The 15,706-nt window shown below is 35.2% G+C and overlaps 1 protein-coding gene across 1 annotated transcript in view; it reads left to right on the forward strand.

Moving 5' to 3' along the window:
• The first annotated feature begins 9,568 nt into the window (after window positions 1-9,568).
• cdh7a (cadherin 7a) overlaps window positions 9,569-15,706 on the forward strand; it is a 94,743-nt gene continuing 88,605 nt past the window's right edge. The window contains exon 1 of the mRNA XM_087239850.2: window positions 9,569-9,963. The gene's annotated coding sequence lies outside the window, so the exon portion shown is untranslated. The remainder of the gene's footprint in view (window positions 9,964-15,706) is intronic.

A 15,706-nucleotide genomic window follows, 5' to 3' on the forward strand; every position in this document is an offset into this window, starting at 1 on the left:
TAACAGTAATGAATATTAATGAAGTTGCACAACAGAGCGCGCTGATTGGTTTCAACCAAGTCTTACTCATGCATCAATGCAGCACACTCAGAGACGTTATAAGGCACTCCCAGGTACAGACGTCTAGTCTACACACTGGAAAACACGCTAAGATCTCATGGCCGTGATGCAGCTTCAAAAATTTGTCTTAAACCGGAAGTATGAATTTGCTCGAAATAACGCGAAAACAACCAATTTTCACTTTTTACTGAAATATATCCGTCCTAATAGTGTTTTTTAGCAGTATGGGACACATACATGACTGTCAACAGCTCAAAAAATGTTTTTTGGTGTTTCGTGACCCTTTAAATATTTTTAGGTAAAACAAAAAAGGAAACTTGAGTTTGTTTCACCTTGAGTAAAACTTTCAAACAAAAAGAGAAAAAAATATACTTGAAAGATCAAATGACTAAATCATAATAAAAATGTTACGGTTACATAACCTTTTACTAAATTTGACTACACCATTACTAAAACAAATTATCCAAAATCAAGAATCAGATCCCTCTTTTTAACAGAATACATAAAAATACATTAAAAACTTTTTAAAACCATGCTTTTTTTTCATCCTTATCTCATGTTTGACTTTCTTCTGTGCAACACAAAGGAAGATTTAACCAGACAAGCTTTAGCATTTCTGGCCCTTTTTTCCAATGTTATTTAGATCCTGGTCACTTTCAAATATTATTGTTTGTGTTTCACAGAATGAGATTTATTTTATTTTAGAATGAAATAAAAATGAGTAATTGATGAAACAATTAAATTGTTTAGGATGAATAGTCAAAATTTGAACTCTGTAAAAGGACAAACAGTACATACTGTAGCTCTGAGTCAAGAGTTGATCTTCTAAAAGACTAATCAATCATCAGGCAGATGCCAAAATGACCAAAGTGGCAGGCACTATGCAGCTATTAGTGGAGACAAATATACCCACCATAACCATCCTTCCATTCATCCATTTGGTAGAAAACATCATTCAGTTTTATCAGACCTGGGCTTCTCTCTAGGAGCAAAGGATCAATGCATGAGGTTTATTCACATCTTGAGTCAATACTCAATGAATATCTTGTTCTTTATTCAACAAGGACATGCTCAAGAGTTACTGTAAAAGCGTTTATAAATTATTATTATTCAAGAATTTTAGTGGGAAAAATTATGTTTCTTGAGCACTAAACCTTATTTATAATTACTTCTAAATGAGTATGTGATGAGTAACAACTGTTCATCATTTGAAATATTTATATTTATATTTATATTAGCACAGCTGAAAATATATAGTGAATATTACAACTACATTCACAGCATTATCTACAGTTGCTTGGAAATATAATGCTACCTTTAAAACAAACAAACAAACAAGCAGTATAAAATCTCTGTCCAAACATTTAAATGACACTGTGCATTTTAATTTATTTAGTCATATAGCTGATGTTTAGCCAAATGAAAAATATTGAGAAACATCTTAAGCTATTTAGAATAAAAAAAGCCAATGATTCTGTCAGTAGCATAAATGTCGAGTTTCAAGTGTAAGCTAAAGTAGCACATAAGCAGCTGAAAAAAAGAGAGAGAATGAAAGAGATTTCTAATAGCGTTAAGGAAATCCCTTTGATTATGGTTGTGGTTAAACTTACGTTAAGTGCTCCCAGAGCGTGTGTGCCTTCAGCTCATTCAAGACGGCAGTAAGGGTCTCAGTCGATCAAGTTAGAAATTCTTTCTAGCAAATAGGTAAAGGTTCTGGAAAGCGACTTCCTCTCCTTTAACAGATTTGAGAAAACATTTATAAGAGTGTGTTCAGGTATGTTTCAGAGCCAGTTTTGAAGCACCGATGATGAGGCTATAAAGCATGACCAGGTGCCTGTAGAGATGTGAGCCATAAAATTTGTTTGGCCACCAAACTATACTCAAGCTTCCCAGTGGGCCTGGTAGGCCCTTTAGTACTGAAAAACCAAGCAGTACAGTGATGTTATGGTCAACTGGGTGTCTCAGATGGAGCATTTGGGTCACTGTGTGTCCTAAACTAATACTACAGATATTGGAGCTGTTGAAATTGTTGGTCTACAAGCACATGACATATATATATATATATATATATATATATATAAGTGTCACTGTATCATATATATATATATATATATGTATATATATATGTATATATATATATATATATATATATATATATATATATGTATATATATATGTATATGTATATATATATATATATATATATATATATATATATATATATATATATATATATATGTATATATATATATATATATATATATATATATATATATATATGTATATATATATATGTATATATATATATATGTATATTTATATATATATATATATATATATATATATATATATATATATATATATATATATATATATATATATATATGCCAGTTGTGTAACCAGTACAAGAGGGCTACCAGCTGCACAGTAAAAGTGTGTTCACGTTTACCTTTGCTATATGTGACCTTTGTCAAGTGGAATACAATAAGCCAGTGCAACAGAAATTTGCATGATCAGTACTTTTAAACTGAAAAAGTTTGCAGGGCTCATTAAGCCTAAGTCTAAAATTGAGTTTTATATAGTAAAATTATACTGGCAAAACTGAACTGGCAAAAGTTGAAATTACTTTAGATTTAAGCAAAGACTATAGATGCAAAGATGATTCACTCACATTAGATCTGTTGCATCAGTTTGGCCTCCACAGAGAAGGTTCCACTTTCCAGTCATATTAGCCATTCATTAACCTTTTTAGTTTTGGGGGAGGGGTTTGTAGATGTTTGCTTGTTTGTTACAGAAATCCCTGTTGCTGCCGACTACTGCATGCTTGCCAGGAACAATGGATTATGAAATAAATTATGAAATAAAATAAATTGCTAAATTAACAAACAATAGTTTTGTAAAAGTCTGCAAAAATAGTATGAATGGTTCCTAAATCTTGTTAAAAATGAACAATTTGTCACTTAGTGTGACTTTCAGTTTTTCTAAATGTAACATATTTCAGATCAGAGCTATTTCCGATTTCATCAGATTTCCACATTTGTAAATTAGTTTTTGTGCAATACTCATACAAAACAGAATTGTTTGTGTTTGGTTTCAACTACAAGAACTGTTCTCTGCCCCTAAAAGTCCAACACTAGGACCTGGTTCCAGGTTCATTCAATACATTTAAGAAAGAAATTTGAATAGGTATATAATATATATGTACCCAGTGTTGGGGGATGTTACTTTTGAAAGTGCATTACATTATTGAGTTACTGCCCCAAAAAAGTAACTAATTGCGTTACTTTGTTACTTTTTATGGAAAGTAATGCGTTACATTACTGTTGCGTAATGAGTGCAGTCTAACTGTCTGTTCCCTTGCAGAAGGTTCTTTAGTGCTTGATTCAGCCTGACTAAGGTCATTTCTATTCCGCAATATATTTTGTAAAAGCCAATTAAGCAAGTTAAAAGGTAACTCGCATTACATTTTTAAAAAACTAATTTAAAAAAATAATATTACTTATTTTTAAAAGTAATGCATACTTTACTTGTTACTTTGGAAAGTAATATTATTAGGTAACTCCCGTTACGTATAACATGTTACGTCCAACTGTGTGTGTGTGTGTGTATATATATATATATATATATATATATATATATATATATATATATATATATATATATATATATATATATATATATAACTAATCTTTTTAAGTTTTTGCCTAATTTGATCAAAATTTCAAAGTCTCTTAAAGTCTTTATACTGATGTTTCTAATGCTTTGGCAATGTCAATACTTAAGCTTCACAGCAACTTCAAAATAATGTGCGTTGACTACATTTGACAGTTTGTTTTACTTTTTTCCTCTGTAAACACTGGCCTTGATAAATTTTCTTCATCACTACCAACACCTTTCGTCATCTAAAAATGCATGTCAGTGTATGTGAATGCTTTCTTTAATTTTTTTTTTTTTATGATCGCTCAAAAAGACAGAAATCCAAGTGTGTGCCTTTGAGGTATGAATCATGTTCTGCAGAACACCACTTCACCTTTGTGGCAACCCTTAAAAATGTTTTTGTAGCTTCTATGCAGCCTCGTAGTGCTCTGTGCACTTGCTGGCTGCACTTGTTAAATTGTGCACTTAAAGCAAATGCAATATCACAAGGCCGACACTTACTTGGATCGCAAACTCCCCCACACATTGACAGTGTCCTTCCATATCAAGGGCAAACTGTGGTTCAATCTGTGAATGCCACACATAGGCACAACTGTAAAAAAAAAAAAATTTAATGAAACCTTGTCTAAAGATTCTACCTCTCTCGGTTTAAAACTAGCTTGGCTTCCCTGTCACTTACGAACTAGAGCTCTGGTCTACTATGCACTACTTCAAACAAATACTCTTCCCCTGCCTCAGCGCTTCTCAACTGTGGGATTAAATGCAAGAACATTGGACTCACAGTAGCTCAGTGAAGCTCAGGGCTCTAGCTGTCGCCAGTGTTCGTTAATCCAGGCCAATGTGACACCGTAGAGTGTCCCACTGTAATTGAGGAGCTGTTGCATTTGTGTAGTTTTGACTGGCTCAGCACCACTGTTGAAGGCATAGGTCTATTGACGGTGACATAAGCCAGCAACAGTTAATTAACTTTTTCATAACGTAATGCTCGCAGCTGGATTAGAGGACTCTTCAATATAAAGTTTCTCTTGTTTGTTTTAGGTCACAGAGGGATTGAGCCTGACAGGCCTTCTAGCTATGTGACTTAAATCATGCTGTGGATGATAGACACAAGTGCACTTTCGCATTGGGAAAGTTTTTTTTTTTTTAACACGTCATAATTCCATTAAAATGTATGATTCTTTTTCTTTCTCAATGTCAGTACAAAAAAGGAAAAAAATAACAGGATGACTATTACACTCAAAGGAAAATCGAAATTTCATTTATTACAATGGGTACAGTAAGTCTTTTTCTCATTTGTAGGAGAGGGTGCAAAGGAGATACAGCAGACCTCAGCAGTCATAGGACGTTTCATTCAGTCATAATAAGCCGTATCTATTCTTAATGTAACATTAAATGTCAATTCCGGCTCGCTGTAATATTCAGGATGCCAAAGTAAACAACATCAAAAGTGCTGTTTAAAGCTTTGAGATTCATGGGGAGCCAGAACATGCAAACACACCCCGTGCGGCCACAGAGGCTCTGACCACAATGAAAACATTTGCATGTATTTCTTGTGATATACAATGCAGCTCATGTCCAAATGTTTGTTTTGCGCAGTAGACACATTTCAAGCTGAAAGGGATTGTTGAGTAAACGAGTGGTAAAGGAATATAGTAGACAATAATGAAAATTCTGTCATTGTTTACTTACTCTCCACTTGTTCCAAATTTGTTTGGATTTCTTTCTTAAATGAAATTAAGATATTTTGAAGAATGTTGGAAACTGGTAGACACTGACACATCTATATGACATATGTGTGATTAAGAGTAAGGCTGTTTTTCAATTTTTTAAGAAGAAAACAGACTTGCAAGAAGGTTGCTGGTTCGAGTCTCGGCTGGGTCTGTTGGCGTTTCTGTGTGTCTGATTTTACGTTCTCTCTGCATTCGCGTGGGTTTTCTCCGGGTGCTCCAATTTCCACTACAGTCCAAAGACATGCAGTACAGGTGAATTGGGTAGGCTAAATTGTTCTTAGTTTATGAGTGTGAATGGTTGTCCCAGAGATGGGTTGCAGCTGGAAGGGCATCCTCTGCATAAAAACATGCTGGATAAGTTAGTGGTTCATTCCACTGTGGTGACCCCTAATTAATAAAGGGACAAAGCTGAAAAGAAAATGAATGAATGAACAGACTTGCATTCTTGCGAAGACGGATCTTGCCAGGAACAAACTCGAGAGACCACGAGAACAGAGAACGTGTCCTGTGAGAAATGAACTGCTGCATTTTTCCTGATGGTCATATGACCTTCACAGATTTTAAACAGAAAATTATTTAAACATCACAGCATTTTTCTCTTTTCAATTATATATATATATATATATATATATATATATATATATATATATATATATATATATATATATATATATATATATATATGTGTGTGTGTGTGTAACATGCACAAAAACATTGCAAATATACTTTGCACAATACAAATAAAACAGATTTCGATAGTTATTTATCCACAATTTGGTCAAGTATGTACAGTATACTTAGAACCTAATGAGGTAATAAGTGCTTTTTCAATTAAAGATTAAAATACTTTTTTTTAAATATCAATGTTGATTTGGATTTTAGCAAATGCCTGTAAGATCAAATCTGAGCATATGCATGTTTTATAAATGAGGCTCTTGATTTCTACATTGTACCTGACCTTATGAAAGTGTAAGGAAGGCAAGTTTATTTATTTAGCACATTTCAAACACAAAGCTTATTCAAGGTGTTTTCCATAAACAAGTAGATTAAAACAATAAAAAAACACAAAAAAGTATAAGAAAAAAACAACAACAAATGAACATTCATTCATTCATTCATTCACTCATTCATTCATTCCTTTGGCTTAGCTCCTTATTTATCAGGGGTCACCACAGCGGAATGAACGGCCAAGTATTCCGGCATATGTTTTACACAGCGGATGCCCTTCCAGCCACAATCCACTACTGGGACACACTCTTAAACACACACACACACACACACCATGGCAAATTACACAACGAATACCCTACGGAAACCAAAGAAAACCCATTTGAATATGAAGAACAAAGAAACAAAATGATTAAATACATTAAAATGATATATTATAAATTATATGTTAAACTGATTTAAAATGAATAAAAACATAATGTTAAGTGACACGATTCTATCAAAAGCTGGGTTAGTTTTTATATGTATTAAACTTTGTAACTTGAAGTTCAAAGCCTTCATTTTTTAAATTTTATTTTATTTATTTTATTTTTATTTTATTTTTAAATGAACAAAGTTAAAAGCACAGCTTTTCAAATGAATCTGTTTGATATCATTCATAAACGTTAGAAATAGAAAATCTTTGAGTGAGTCTGCACTTTTCCTCTCCAAAATTTATGAGCAACCCAAATGTATGTGGGCTTATTCAAAATAGAATTCCTCACACACTTGGCCATTCAACATGTTTGTTCTTGTGATCTTAAATAGTTTGTTTTTGTTTCGTGTTTAGTCTGTCTGATTTTTTAAGGCTGTAAAACTATGGCCAGGGTGAGTGTTGCTGACAACTTGTGAACATGTTAATAATAAAAAAAATGCACAAAAAATATGCACATGCTGCTTTGATAATGAAATCTATGTCAGGCCCACTGCACAAGGACCCTCACATACACCTAAAAACACAAGGATTGACTAATGTATAGACCCAAAGCCAAGCTGGATCTTTGTAGATGTGAGTGGCATGATGAGGGTTGATTGTCTATCTTTTGGTTCAGTGTCCTACTTCAACTCCACTCCACATTTTCCATAAGAGAAACCCCATTTCGAGCAATAGAAATGCAACCAATTTAAACTTTTTCAAACAACTCAGCCACTCTTCCTCACTACATGAAAAATGATTCAACTCTGCTTCTGCTGCGAGGGAGAAAATGCAGTGGCTTCGACTTTCAAAACCTGGCTCCTCACTCCAGGCAAAACTGCTTCCTCTCAGCACCACACACACTGAACACCATGAACACTGACAAGCCGACTGATATAAACAGTGAAACATGCTGTATCCGAAAGTTCAGTCATTCACTCATCAGATAGTATATTCAGTATGAAAAATGATTCCAGACAGGCTTCTAAAGCATCATAATGATGGTTTCATTATCAAAAAAGAAAAGAGGCACATAGAAAACCAAGCAACAGCACTGACTTATATGCTGTATGTGTACCAATTATTACCTTAGCTTTCTTTTTTTTTTTTTTAAATGTATATTTCATTTAAGCTTTTTTCTTTAAAAAAAAAAAAACAGTGCAAAGGAAATAGACTGGTATAAGTATAGCAACAATAAATCAGAAAATAAAAATACATTAACGTGAATAAATAACGAACAAATGGGGGTATTACCAATTAAAGCAATTATAATGTTTTAATGTAATTATCAGAGTATAATCAATTGCTCCAATAAATTTTTGGCATAGTACTAATCAGTATGGAGGAAATCCAGAAAAGGTTATGGTTTGAAATTGGTGTTGAGATTTTGTTTCCAAGAATCTTATCCTCTCTGAATGACTTGAAACAATTTACCCATCTTCTCTTTGAGGATGGAGGGTCAGAAGTTTTCCAGTTTAAAAGTATTGCAAGAGTTAGGCCCATCAAAAGCAGACATTGCTGGGACATTGAAAGAAGTGTTTAATGTCTCAGAATATCCAAGAATTGCAAGACAATGGTCTCGCACAAACCTCCTTTTGAAAAACATTTGAAAAGAAATCAAAAATACATTTCCAGAAATTAAAGTTTAGAACAAAACCATAACGTTTGATACAGAACCCTTTTCTATTAAAAAAATATTTTACTTAGATTTGTTTTTGACTAATACATCCGATGAATTACTTTAAACTGTATTAACCTGTGCCTTGTATTTATTGAACAACCATGCACCCTTTCAAGACATTAATTTCAAGTTTCATCAAGCACTTCCTCATCAAATTCCTTGGACCAGATCTCTTTTATATTTTGTACATACATCTAAATGAAAAAAAAAAAAAAAAAAAAAACACTACAGCATGAAACTAGATGTCTAGAGCTTGGATTTGCCATTAAACACTGCTCATATATATGCTAGATTTGGTTTGTCAACAAAACTTGGTATGACTGTTCGGATATAATGCATTACTTGGTACAGAATGAAGTCAGACCCTGGGTTAAATGCAGTTTGCATCTGAATAAAAATAGCAAATGTACCAGCTAGCTTAGTTTTATCTACAACACATATATACAGCTATGGAAAAACAAATAATAACTAAAATTTGATAGAAATGTTAACTTTATATAGCCTCATAAGTCAAATATTAAATCCAGTACATTCAAAACAACAGAGAATATATATTCTCAAACAGCCTCTTGTTTTCTGTGTATGTGGGTTTTTGTATAATTTAATTACATTATTGCACTTCATGGCTTTCAAATCAGCATATCCAGTGCAATAATTGAAATCGCTAATTTAATTACGTGTTTATGTTAATATTTTTGTTGCAAACTTTTGCTCAATGAAAAGGTGATGAAAATTCACATAAAACCTATTTAACCATATCCAAAGTGTTCATTAAGTTAAGCTCGTCCTTCTGAAAAAGCACAAAGAACTACAACAGGCGTACATTCATGAGTCCACATTTCATGAACACAATATCTTAGCGACGAGATTTTAATTCGGTCCTTCTTTGCACACTTTGGCCCCTCGGTGGCCCCCCTTGAATCCTACAATCGCCACGGCACCTTGGATACGCTGACTGACATCGGCACCTCCCCTCAGCGCAACGTTTCCCCGCTGAGCGATGCTCCTGTAGCGCACTAACTGAGACTTGTCCATTTTGTCAGCCACTTTCACCAGAGACAATAAGTTGCGCGTTACGCACTGTTTTCCCAGAGTTTGTGGAGACGGAGGCTCCCGAGGCATGCTTCACGGATGGCCGACAGTGTTGTGGTCCCTTTGTGAGTCTCTCCACAGTGCTCTCCCCTGGCTGAGGTTCGCTGCAGCTGTGGCTTCTCAATAGGGCTTATTGTAGACGCGCGGAGTGTGAGCGAGCAGCGCAGAGATTGAGCGGAACGGAGGGAAAGACGCCTGTAGTGCAAGGATGCTCCTGAATATGTTTCCTTCACTCATTCGGGAAGAGCGCGTCTAGAGCGGCGGAGACGTGACGGAATCCTTTCCTGCGTTTTCTCATGAACATTTACAATTTATAGGCACTCGAAGGACAAGAGATAAAGGTGAGTCTGATTTATGCAGTGTTTGGTGAGGTGCAATAATACCGGCTGAGTGTACTGTATGTGTCGCGTCCGTTTACATGCGTTACGAAGCTAGAAATGAACGCTGAAAGCATTCTTAAAGTTAAGTAAAAGATATTGCTTGATTTTTGTGTGAGTTTATTCATCCTTAAAAAAAACATTTTATTGATTACGTGTAATCAAACTATATACTATTATGGAACACATGTGAAATGTCAACTAAATTGCTAATGGAACCCCCATTAAATGTAATATTATTAAACATATTCACGCGCTTTGCATTTTCAAATATTGCCAAACAGTGTGGTCAGCAGCAGCAAGATTTTAAGAGCCGCTTCTCAAAGTTTCTCTCGCTCCCTGTGATGCTTTAATATTCAGCGCTTTTCCCTTGGGATCATCTGTGATGTTCAAAAGTTAAGGTCTGGCAGTCAGCATATTAATCGAGTTGCTAGGAAGTACAATTTCTCAGTCCTAAGAGCAATAGTTGGTACGTTGCCAGAGAGTCGCATTTGTGATGCAAATACTGTCGTCTGTAGTGTGACTGTGAATTAGTTTTGATGTGACAATATCTCAATGTCAGTCAGAGGGTTTGTTTTTGTAATTTTCTGTGTCGTGCTGTGCCAAAAAAAAAAAGGGAAACAAGAGAGCTGGTATCACAAGGCACAGAGGTGCAGATGTTCCTCACACATTCGTGTCGATATCAAATATACCTCCGTCAGGACGCCACTGCAATGCCAACAGCAGCACCGAGGCTCGTTGTGGAGGAAACTTCGCCTGCAATGCGAAGCTGCAGGCCGCTAGGTGGCGCTTTGAGTGAACTCTAGGGCCAACTTGATGTGGCTTGCATCCAACAATTAATTGTGGATTTGTGAGCGTGAATGTGTGTTTAGTATGGAGTTATTCTTCGTATTATTTGCAGGATATGCTCAGTCGTTCTTCTGCTGTTACTTACAGCTTTTTTGACTTAACATCTGATTGTTGCCAATTTGCTGTGCTTAAGTTTGTGGCCATGCATAAACAGGGCTGTCAGGGAAGACGACTTGGACTAACAATATTGTCCAGTAATTCGGGGCACCCCATTATTTCTTTCTTTTTCATTTTTTATGGTGCAGCCTGTTTTTTTCTGTTTTTTTTTTTTCTTTTGAAAGATTATAAAATTGAGAACCATGGTTAATTATATTTTTCTTTGTGTTATATGGGGTTTTGCCAAGTAGCCTAATGTTGTACACTGAAAAACTAAACAATTCAAAACAAAGCACACACACACACACACACACACACAATCCCTGTAAATTATAAATTTCACGTTTATCTACAAAGAAGCAGCAATTAACACTGAACTCAAGGTGCTAATTTGAAGTTTGAAGACTGAAATTGAGACCAAAATATATCTATCTATCTGTCTATCTATCTATCTATCTATCTATCTATCTATCTATCTATCTATCTATCTATCTATCTATCTATCTATCTATCTGTCTGTCTGTCTGTCTGTCTGTCTGTCTGTCTGTCTGTCTGTCTGTCTGTCTGTCTGTCTGTCTGTCTGTCTGTCTGTCTGTCTGTCTGTCTGTCTGTCTGTCTGTCTGTCTGTCTGTCTATCTATCAGTGACGTGCAGTTAGGTGAGGCAGGGGACTCATCATCCTCATCGCTATCATTAGATATGTGCTGATAAAATAAATATTTGTCCAATAAATATTTGAGATACAGAATGTGCAATAAATTCAATTTCTGTACATTTCAAATGATTTCAACAATTTTTATATTCAAAATTGCTGTATTTTGCTTATTTCCTGTTCAATACAGCGTAGGCACACGTCAGATTGTGCAATCACTTGTAAACTGGCTTTATCAGGTGGCTTTTGCTTACTCAGTGTATGCTACCAATGTAATGCTTTATTAAAATGTTTTTATACATAATAAGCATTTTTATTATATGTCCTCACTTTCCATATGATAGTCAATGTATGTAAATTTATGAATATCACTTATATATTGCTAGAATCTGACACACAGCCGCACTGAAATGACATGAGGTGAGGCAGACAGTAGCTTTGCTGCATTGAAGAGGGCGCATGTGACCTCATGGTTCTTTTTGTTCTTAGAAGATGATTAATACTGTCCAGTAATTCAAAGCACCCCATTCTCTCTTTCAGTTTTTTATGCCTTTTAAGTTGTTTTTTTTTATTTTTATTTTTTCAAAGATTATAAAATTGAGAACCATGGTTAATTATTTTTTTTTCTATATCACAAAAATAACATTTTACACTAGTTTAAAGAAAAAAAGTGTCTAAAATGTATAATCTCTTCATTTTTCTGTGAAAATCACATTGGAAAGCACATGCATAAACCTTTTATTTTTGGCATTTATAGCAGTACCTTTGTAACAGTAAATGTTGATTGCAAGTTTACAAAGAAAATGACATAAACAGTCTCTTTTTGTGAAGCGTGTAATGGAACTCTGCTAGAAAATCACCTTTTAATGTGTATTATTTATGATAAATTTCCTTCTGGCAGGCTCATAAGCTGCCATATCTAGCCCGGATCCTAGCGTAATCTTGTCATAGTCACCCTCAAGTGTCTACACAGTGAAGGGCAGCCATAATAAGAAGGCCATATGCTACCAGTCCGCATTGGGCCGTGTTTGATGTCCAGATGCCAGGAGCCTTGCTTTGCTCTGTGTTCGAGCATACTGTCCCTAGTGAGTGCCACAATCGCTCGCGCACCGCAGGGTGGCTGTGACTAGAGAGAGTGCAGAGATGGGTTTTTGGAGCCGAGTCTCTGACTGTGGCTGTGGGCGCTCTCTCACAGGGCGGTCTGCGCTCAAGACTAAGCTCCTCTCGTCAGATGGCATGGGGGGCTAATGAGACTTCATCATTCTGTCCCAGACCATTTGGGCGATCTGTGCCGAACACAAAGTCCGGGGTCTCAGCCAAGCTCAACAGCGAGCAGATTCGGGCGGGGAAGAAAGATGTATGTGGGGGGCTGGAACAAATATAGTACACTCGTGAGTAGTGGCATTTAGTCGCTGTGTAAAGTACAGTAATAGTTTTTTTTTTTTTTGGTCAGGATCTGTTATTTTGCTATCTGAGTTTATAATCATGAGAAAATGTTTGTTTAACCAAAAAAGACTTGCAAAGAATGCAAACTCATTCATATATGTATACAGTATAGTCATTTATTTGTCTTAATACTGTATTGAACTTTTTTTAAATCAGCTTCACGTTAATAAAAAAAACAATTCACATTGTTAATGTTATAAAAATCTGTCAATTATGAAATATACTTCAGCTCTAAAGCAGCAGTATAAAAGATAATTGATCATTGTTTACTTAATGCCAACTTTATAAGCGTTAACGGTCACACTTTATTTTGGTCCATTTGTTAAATTAAGTTACATTGCATCTACATGTCAACTAATTCTCAATATATAATAAGTAGACTGTTAAATTGGGGTTAGAGTTGGGTTTAGGGTTAGTGTAAATTGACATGTCTGTGCAAAGTTTCTTACAAATAGTTAAATGTCTGTTGAAGGAGCAGTATCAACAGATATTAAGCAGACAGTCGACTTATTTTCAAGTGGAACATCAAAATAAAGTGTTACCCCGGTGACATTCGGTGACAGTCCAGTTCCAAAAATAAAACAATATTTTATATTTGTATTCTTCATAATTTTATCATAATCTTTAAAAACAGACATTGTATACAGATTTGGTTGCACATGTTTTTGCTGAAGTTTTCTTTATCGCAGAATATTTTAACAATAAATTTATTTGAACTGAAATCTGTGGTGGTAAACTACATTTTCCCACTCCTGTGAAGTGCTTTGAAATGTGCATTTTTTATTTGATGTTTGATGTAAAATCTAATTTTAAGACTGTAGAGATGATGAGACATAGAGTAGCTCCTGCCCGTTTAAACAAAACAACTAATAGCTCTTCATTTTATCACAGCTCTTCAGTGAGAGCAGTTGAGCTCAGACACATCAAATAAAAAGCATGTCAGACATGTCAGATGCTAGAGAGTATTTGATGTTCAAAATTTGATGAGAAAATGTAATATAAGGTGAAGTTTAGGCGGAAGTGACAAAATGCAAGCTTTACATGTTTATACTTGTTTTATATCTTCTAAATGTGAATTTTGTCACTGTTTTGGAGCACATTAGCTAATAAACCCAACGGCCACTTTATTAGGTACACCTCACTAGAACCGAATTAAACCTCTTTTTTGCCTTCAGAACTTCCTCAATTATTTGTGGCATAGATTCAACAAGGTACTGGAAATATTCCTTAGCGATTTTGCTCCATACTTACTTGATAGCATCGCACAGTTGCTGCAGATTTGTCAGCTGCACATCCATGATCCCACATTCCTACATCACAGAGGTGCTCTATTGTATTGAGATCTGGTGATTGTGGAGGCCAAAGAAATCGAGACTCATCAGAACAGCAAACATTTTTCCAGTCTTCTATTGTCCAATTTTAGTGAGCCTGTGCACAGTGTAGCCTCAGTTTTCTGTTCTTGGCTGACAGGAGTTGCACCCTGTGTGGTCTTCTACTGCTGTAGCTCATCAGTCTCAAGGTTGGACATGTTATGCATTCAAAAATTCTCTTCCGCATACCAAGGTTGTAATAACTGGTTATTTGAGTTACTGTTACCTTTCTGTCAGCTCTAATCATTCTCTTCTGATCTCTGACATCAGTAAGGCATTTGCACCCACAGAACTACTGCTCACTGGATATTTTCTTTTTTTTCTGACCATTCTCTGTAAACGTGAAAATCCTAGTAGATCTACAGTGTTTGAAATGCTCAGATCAGCCCATTTGGCTCCAACAAACTCATTCTGATGCTCGGTTTAAAATGCAGCAGATCGTCTGGACCATGTCGACATGCCTAAATGCATTAAGTTGCTGCCATGATATTGGCTGATTAGAAGTTTGCGTTAACTAGCAGTTGGAAAGGTGTACCTAATAAAGTGGCTGGTGAGTAAAGATATCTTTAAAACTAGCAGTCTGAAACTAACATCAAAAAATAGATATGTTTACATTTTTCACGGCATCTTTGAGTACACAGTGTTGTACCTTTGTCTTTTTTTAACTTTATACTATTTTATACATGATTTCATACTTTGTACTTTTTATCAAAGCTTTTAATATTGTGATTCACCTTGTAGCCGGCGTAATGCTCTAAGATTTTCAAAATCTCTTATATGAGAAAAATGCAAAGCAACTAGAAAGTGAATCAATTATGAAACAAGTTACATTCAGCTACTGTATAAACATCTCTAAAGAAGGCAATAGATGTTGATATGATTATACAGCTCAAGCCAGTTCACTGTTAATTCATTTCTGTTCAGTAAGTTGATGTTGCAAAACAATTACCAGAGTCTGTGACGAGCTGGCCACACATTATTTTCAGAAAAAAATCAGAATGCATTTCTTCTTAACTGCATGTTGTGCAGTTAGCAGTCTGGCTTCAATTGAGAAATGCCCTGTCATGCAAACATGTCCTGAGATATTGCTTCAGACGCACAGCATTAAAAACCCCCAGCAGTCGTTTCCTATGTCCTTGTTTGCTTTGTTTTAATGCAAGCTTGATAAATGATCCATATCACCTTCCAGCTCTCTTTATTAGCTTGCGCTACGCTTTAAGCATTCCAGACTCGAAGCTCTTTTTTATTTTGCAGTGGTGTCATGTAGCACTTCAATGAAACCATTGGAGGTCGGA

This window comes from Danio rerio, chromosome 2 (genome assembly GCF_052040795.2).
Source record: "Danio rerio strain M-AB ecotype USA chromosome 2, GRCz13ab, whole genome shotgun sequence".
In the NCBI taxonomy this organism is placed as follows: domain Eukaryota; kingdom Metazoa; phylum Chordata; class Actinopteri; order Cypriniformes; family Danionidae; genus Danio; species Danio rerio.